This window comes from Seriola lalandi, unplaced genomic scaffold, assembly GCF_002814215.2.
Source record: "Seriola lalandi dorsalis isolate HSWRI2012SDOR001 ecotype SW California unplaced genomic scaffold, Sedor1 jcf7180002054691, whole genome shotgun sequence".
Classification (NCBI taxonomy): Eukaryota; Metazoa; Chordata; class Actinopteri; order Carangiformes; family Carangidae; genus Seriola; species Seriola lalandi.
The window spans coordinates 382,170-390,451 of record NW_019525244.1 but is presented as its reverse complement, the minus strand read 5'-3'; positions in this window follow the sequence as shown (position 1 = coordinate 390,451).

The window sequence follows — 8,282 nt, the reverse complement described above, 5'->3', positions numbered from 1 at the left end:
TGCTGGACACATGAATTCCCCCTCTGGCATAAATAAAGTATCTATCTATCTATCTATTGGTACTTTTGGATTTGCGTTTTCACCACTGTCTGACTGCACATACCGAAAAAAAACAAAACTAAAGTATGTAAGTAACGGACATGATAACATCTTGGTGCTAACTGAAGCAAAAAATAGTTTTGAAATGGCAGTACACATTTGATAAGAGGCAAAAATCCCCAAAAGATAAGCAAAAGATCAGCATTTAGCACCGTCATACCTTGCTTACATTAGATGAAATTAAAAATGAACCTGTTGTTAAATTAATTCAAACAAAGGGATTTTTCTCAAAAAGGATCTAATAATCAAATGATCAACTGCCATGTGATCTGTACTGTTTTATTTACATTTAAGACGATAGAATATAAATCTTGTACTGATAATTATGTTGTACGTGTTTTTATCCAAGAGATCTCGAGATCTTTTATTTTGCCTCTCATTGGTGAAACTGGATATGAGTCCTGTCTGGGAGAAGGAGAGTGGATTTGTTCCATGTGTCATGTCAGTAATAACGAGGATACAGAGTTGCATCTTTGTTTTCTATTGTCCTTTTTTTTTTTTTTTTACAGGGGACTGCACCCCATAGTCAACACAGAAAATGATTTTTGTAAAAAATGGATGATGCTCACAGAGTTCTATCTTCTGCTATTCAGTGTGAAATATATCCAAAACTTTTCACAGAAATACTATATGTTATGAGGAACTATATAGCAGTACATAAACTATTACTGACGTTTCTCTCTGTCTGTTGGTTTTGTCCATTTGTTACCAGAAGATCTATCTTATATTTGATGTTTTCTAAATAATGGTGTATTTTATTCCAGAGTGGGAGGAGCCAAATGTTTGGCATGAGCGAAATTAACCAAGTAACTAAATGGATGGAATTACACAGTAACATACAGTAAACTTAATTTAGGAAATATAGTTGTATACTTTAGATAATAACACTGTGGAATATATACAAAATACAGTTTCACTCTCACAACCAGGTGGCACCGATGCTTGTACAGTTTTAACACACACACACACACGCACGCACACACGCACGCACACTTTCAATGTAAGGCTGATTTATCACAAGTGAAGACAGGAAATAGACCTTCATTTATCAATCACAGACTTATCAAAAAGTCAGGCTTAAAGATTGGCCTTGTCACAAAGTGATACATAGACAATTTCAGAGTGTGTGTATGTGAGTATGTGTGTGTCGAAACGTGTGAGTGTGTTTAATCTCTATGTGCTGCTTTTGTGTGTTTGTCACTATGAGTGTCTCAAACTATACACAGTAGGGAGACAGTTCTCTTGTGAAGCCCATAGGTCGACTGTGGAACCAGCTTATTATAACCCATGGTTACTTTTTGTTGTCAGGCGACCTCCAGCAGCCGCCGTCGTTATGATGGGAGCAAAGGAGAAAGTCAAAGTCCGGGTTGGGGGTGGAGGGTGGGGTGGGGGGGTGGATGGGTCAACCACAGGACAGGAGACCACTGCAGCTACAGCAGCAAACATGTCATCTCACTGCGCTGCAGAACAGAGAGGTTCAGGAGATCCTTTGTTCCCACTGCCATCAGGCTATACATCACCTCAGCCACAGGAAGTGGACTAATCTAATTATTATTGTTTATTTATTATTAAGTGTTTTTATTATTATCAACAATGAGCTAATGGACACATGAATTGCCCCTCGGGGATAAATAAAGTATCCATCCATCCATCCATCCATCCATCCATCCATCCGTGTTTTATCTATGACTGTTCCACAACCTTAACTGCATGTTTCTGATTGTTACCATGCCAATGAAGGTCCTATTTCCTCAAGGAAGTTCTTACTTTAACCCAAACCATGATCTTTTCCTAAACCTAACCAAAACCAAACTGTGATCCATCCACAAGCTTGACCTTGTGAATGTTAATGTTACCATGACAACAGAGGAACAATCATTGCTCAATGTGCGTTGACGCAGTAGTGGAGCAACAGTTCACTCTTTGTGTGCCTATAGAAATAACACACACATAGACACACACACACACACACACACACACACACAGCCATTCTGAAACATGCAAACCTATTCTATGTTGATTTCACCTCTTTATATGCTAATGGAGAGGGCTTCATGTGTGATAATAAAAGAAACAATTTGATTGGTAAAGTTTTTCTCATAAAGAACCTCATTTAATCAAATTTTTATCTTTCTCTCTCTCCGTTACTCAAGCATAAATCCTTTCCTTTGCTGTATAAAGCAGACTGTTTCGATTTATAACTGCTTTGAAAGCTCGAGCTATTCTTGGCAAACCACTGAGCATTTTCTATATTGTATGTTAAAGCTTTATTGAAGTTTATGGGTAAAAACAATGTAGTTTTATACAAATCAAAAGAAAAATAGAGACAAAGTTCTCTGACAACGATTTGAGTTCAGTGCTTTTCTTCAAAAAGAACATCCTAATTGAATCCTACTAAGTATTAATACATTATTTATATCAGACTGTATTCAGCATATGTTGAGTGGTAGGCAAAGCTTTAAACAAATAATTCTGCATGTTGAGCAGACCTGCTGCGCACTGACTTGAAGACACGTTGAAGTGGACTTAATGAAGGATACCCTGTGAAGTTTGCTTTTCAACAAACACAGTTATGTTTATATTCGGTGTTTCTCACCAAAATTAATTGTGTGTATATATCTGAACGCATTTCCTGCTTCATAAAATATAAACAAAGCCGACATTAGCAGTCTAGCTAGTAGTCTTCTTCTTCCTTGTCATTGCTATATTTCTTAGCATGCTGCTACCACCAGCTGCTGATCAGTGAACAGCGTGAGATCGTCAGCAGGAAGTTTGTGTGTGTGTGTGTGTGTGTGTGTGTGCACAAGATCAAAACATAACAGCGGTCCACTTTCCATAAGTCCACATTTCTGCAGACTTTGCTGGAGGGAATTACCCAAAGTTAATAACATTGTGACATTAAACACGTTACCGTGGTTACCAGGGGACGCCCGGAAGCGCCAAAAAGAATACGGTGGAAGAACTGCAAACATCCTACGTTTTAGGTCTTTTAACATATTTAAATAATTATGAAAAACAAATTTCAACTATAAAGGTGACAGCGCAGAGCAACAGGAACTGTGGTGAAAACTATGGTTGCAACTTCAGTAGGATTAAACCTTCTAGTAAAAAAATTCACAATAGTTAATCAAGTGAACAATAAGAGTCCTAAGTGAGCCTCTCAAGAATCCTTGAATGTTTTTATTTCTATTCCTGAGACTTTATAGATTCTCTGCCTTGCATTCTTAAATACATAGAGGAATTCACTTCATACTGGATGTTCTTTGTTGTAAAGTTCAAGTTCAGTCTCTCCGCTTTCAGAGTTTCCCAGTTTTTAATCTCACAAAGTGATTAAAGGTCCTGTGGCTGTAATGAGTCTTGCTATCTCTTGGCCTTAGCTTGCATCATCAGTTACAGGATTTGGGGCATTGAACAGACCCTTTCTAGGAGGTGCGGAGAGAACTGACAAGTGAAATGGTGTAATACTAGCATGTCATATGTCAAACGCTTAGAATTAAATTGATAATTGCTAAGGTGTTCACCTGAAAAAGAGTTCATCGCAAAATGTAATTATCTGCAAGTCACACCTAAGTTCAAACTCTGGTCATATTTGCATGGACACCAAAAACACAATGAGACAGATACTGCAGATCCACCCCAGCTTTCTTATAAAGTGCGTAGAGGCCTTTTGTTTACATTTTCAAAATAGACATGAAATAACACAACAAATAACTGCAGCATGCAGCTAAAAAAAAGTCAGTTTCCTCTCCAGCTGCCCTGTTTGTTACCTTAGCTTGTTTGTTTATAGAAGTTTCAATGTCTCTACACCAGAATAACACTTTCCTCTTCCTAATAAACAACACATAATACTGCATGGTAAACAACTTTTGGGCTTCAAATTGTCACAAAAATCCCAGGATATTGTTAAATAATTGTGATCAACAGTCCATTTCCTTTTCGTCTTATTGACCACCAGACTCATTAGAAGCATATATGATAATTAAGTTAAACTTGACTTTAGATGAAATGTAGTATCAAACTCATGCGGCAATATTTATAAACTATGAGTATGTAGAAAACCCATGAACATCAATTTCCATACATATACAGTTTTTAAATACAGAGTGCAGAGACAATTAGTCCACTTCATGTATACTTCAGATCATGCATAGTTTTGTAGAGCAAACCTACTGTAGTGTGACATAGTGACGTAGCGGTGAAACAAATATGAAGGACTGAATCTAATAATGAAATATATTTTACTCAATGAGATTTTGCATTCTACACAGGGATCTATATTATGCCAATCTGAGGGATCTTTCAGTTAATTTTGTGCTCTATAGGGTTGTAAAATAACATAGACATTTTCCAGATGTGTGAGATAATGCACTCTGAACAGGAAAAACATCCATATATTTGCAGTAATATTCTTTATATCCAGTGTCAGAGTAATCCAGGTTCTCATGGCATAGATTTGCCAGAATGTAAACAAATAGGCTCGAGCCTAAAAACAGGGGGGTGCACAGTAGTTACAAATTCAATACTGAAACATTCAGTGACATTCACACTCAATTACTTTTCATCAGCTTTCACCAGATTACTTCACAGATGTTCGACAGGTGTTGCTCAGGTGCCGAAGTTAGGGACCGTCTCGGAAGTGCATGGTAATTGGCCAAGGGAGGTTTTCAAACTTTTAGCTTTTTCCTTTTTTATACAGATATTTCGAAGAAAATGTATTTTAATTAGGAGCTTTTCTCATTGCATGCATATTTATTTTTGTGAAAAAAAAATTTGCAGTGCAGAGTGTCATGACCCGACTCTTAGGCCACAACAATAAGAGGCAAATGCACACAGTTGTGCTTGAAATAAAGAACAAACCACATTTATTTACATAAAAGAAAGCCGCACACATCAACTAAATGTATGAGATGGGCAGTCAGTAGACCAGTAGTGTTAGTGAGTGGATGTATGAAAGGTGGTGTTGTGTAAAATAAAAAGTACAACCAATCCAAACCAAAGAAACCATGCGGTGCAAGGGGGAGATCCAGCGATGGAAAGAGAGAGAAAATGGGGACAGCTGATCATAAATGCATTCTGGATGGACAGACCAGGTGCACCCAGTTACACTAATGCAAACTCCGCCTACCAGAACCTGAAGGGAGACAAAACACAAGCAGCAACCAAGGACAAGACAACCCTCAAGGCCCTGGCAGAGCCAGAGGGCCGCCACCCCCATGAGCCCATAGATCTCTCATTTTTCATCATAGACACTTCAGGACAACTTTACAGTCATCTGCTCCTCCTATTATTATAAACACAACCTCAGGTTTTTGAATAAAGTTCCAATCCCAGTGGCCCAAAGCAATTCTGGCTTTATTTATTTAGACTCAGTTTTGGCTTAGCTATTTATTTTTCAGAAGATAAGGTTCAAACACATTTTACTTATAGGTAAACATATAGATGTATGTGTGAGGAGTATAAATGGCAGCAGAAAATGAAGCAAATTACCCAATTCCTAACTGCTTCCTGTATAATGGACTTACAGTATATCTGACTGTAGCTTTGTGTTACACCCACAGTGTTCAATAGTATTAGCACTGTTTATTTACACTAGAGTTACCAATAAATTTCCATGTCATCTTTTGTAAATTCTCTGCTATCAACCAAATCCCAGATTGCCTTTCTTCAGGTTATTTTACTCTCAATAACCTTAAACTACGGTGGCCCTGAGAGCTCAAATCACTGCAACACACGCAAAAGACAAAACACAAACTTATTCTGAAAACATCCTCATCAATTCGACACACACATGTGCTGCAAATGTGCTGCTGCTACATCCACATGTGGTCAATTGGCGCTGGAAATCAGACTTATGCATGTATAGTTGAAAGTATAATAGCACATATGCATGTTTCTGTCTTTAGTGTTGAACCTTAGACCCATGCATTATCCAAACCTCCTTATTCTTTGCAGCGTTGGGACTGGAGTCCACATCATCTCAGACTGGGTCAGGTGGGGTTAATGCTATAGAGGTTGCCAGTCTGCAGAAGGGAACCCATAAAAGACATAGGTAAAGCATGCAAACCACACACAGAAATCCCAGGCCTACTTGAGAGCCTGTGTATTCAAATTGACACGATCCTAAAATTCAATTAACCAAAATGAAAATGCACTGGTATTTAAAAAAAAGAAAAATATATATATATATATATATATACATACATGCCTTTGGGGCCTGTTATAGTTTTGGAGCCTTTCCAGTTCATCACTTCAAAATTCAACCCTGCCCCACACATACAGCATGCTGTACACATGACCCCCGCCACATGCATACACAAACAGATATGCATAATCAGACACACACACACATACAGTTTTCAAAGAGAAAGTTATGCCTTTTCTCTAAACCCAGAGCTCAAATCTGATTACAGGGGAGATAAAAGAGGGGCAGTCAGGTTTCTCTGCACATGGTCTGGCTCTAATTCGCCTCAGGGGGCTCTGAGCATAAGAATCAATCAGATGTATTCTATTCACTCAGGTTCCGTTTCTCTCTTTCATTCTTGACTGATGTAACGCTTTAACCACTTCTCTGTCCCTGTACAGGTGTTCCTTTATACGTTTTCTTTTCCCTCATCAACATCCCCCTCCTATTTCTCTTGCCTGTTTGTCACCAATTCGCTAAAAAGCCCCTCTCCCTCCTTTTATTTTACACCTGAAACCCCCTACCTCTCTTTCCATCTTCAGTCTCCTCTCGCTGCGCGTCTTTCACCCAACTCAGCCTCTAAGATCTTCTTAAGCTTCAACAATGGTAAACAATTCTTTTGTTCCCTGATCCAATTAAACAGCTCCAAGTCCCATTCTCCTCTGCGACGGGCTGACAGCTTTCCCTTTGTGTATTCTGCAAATCTCAGACAGCTATCTGCTTCAGTAGGCGATAGGCATCTCTCCATAAGCTGGCCCCTTTATTACAACATATCAGGAATTAAATATCTGTTTGTTATCACTGTGCTAAGGTTGATTATATTCGTCTGCTTGTTAAGTGTTTCTGCTCCGAACCTCAGAAAATGTTTGAAATGGCGGCTTTAAGCTTCCGTCAACTATGATTTCGAAGAGTGTGACTGGTGAGGAAACAGCATTTCCTGCATGTATACAGACTGTTTTCTGACAGTTAGCTAACATAATTGGAAGCAAACATCACCTGAGTATAATAGGACACACAGCAGCAGAGAAGCGTATATATTTGACATGCTCATTATTGCTAACGTTTTTTTTATTATTTCTGTTTGTGAAAATGTGGTGAGAAAAAAAACAAGGAAACGCTACTTGTGACTCATGAACATGTGCGTCAGAACCAGTCAAAACTGGACAGCTAACAGTATGAAGTCCTCCGATAGGCTCAACCTTTCTACAATATTTCATGAAAACTCACAAATGTAAAACTACGACAAATCCCAAATGTAAACACTACGTAAGGCTGAGACTTTAAGAAATAGAAACTGCTGAGTCACAGGAAAAACAGCACTAACTACTAGCTTACAGCTATGCTAGTTATCAGTCACCTTAATTTAAGCCTAATTTGTGGCAAAACAAAAAAAAAAGGCAAATTTATTATACCTGTGGTTGATTAAAGGAAATATTTGTTCATTTTGCTATTGCTACATAGCTAGCATTAGCATTAACAGCTGTTTAGTTACCAGTCTACAAGCAAAATTTTGTGTTCAGCATCAAACTTCATTCCTTTACTCACCAAAAGCTGTCTTCAGCGGTGGAAAACATCGCCGATGTTAACTCTCACGTCTTTTCTTCTACTCCAGTTTGTCTTGAAGATGCAGCGTTGATCATGGACGTATTATAACCTCTTATCCAATGGCTCGTCAAGTGACGGACACCATCACCCGGCAAGAAACCACATTCTGCAGCAGAGAAGACTCACAAATAGCCCCTTCAAAATGGATAAAATTTAAAAAAAAAATACTAACTCCTCCTGCAACAGGAGAAGCTGTCACATCGTTTCCTCAATAACTCTGGACCGCTGCTTTTTTTGCCACCAGAATCAAATGATGAAAATAAAAGACTGAACGATGGGTGATGGGACAATTTGAAGTGGAAACAGCAGGGTGAGGAGATACCCCAGCAGCGATGAGGCGGCACATACCAGTGTAAACCCACTTTGTATTGAACTCGTGAAAGTACCAGTAGAGAAG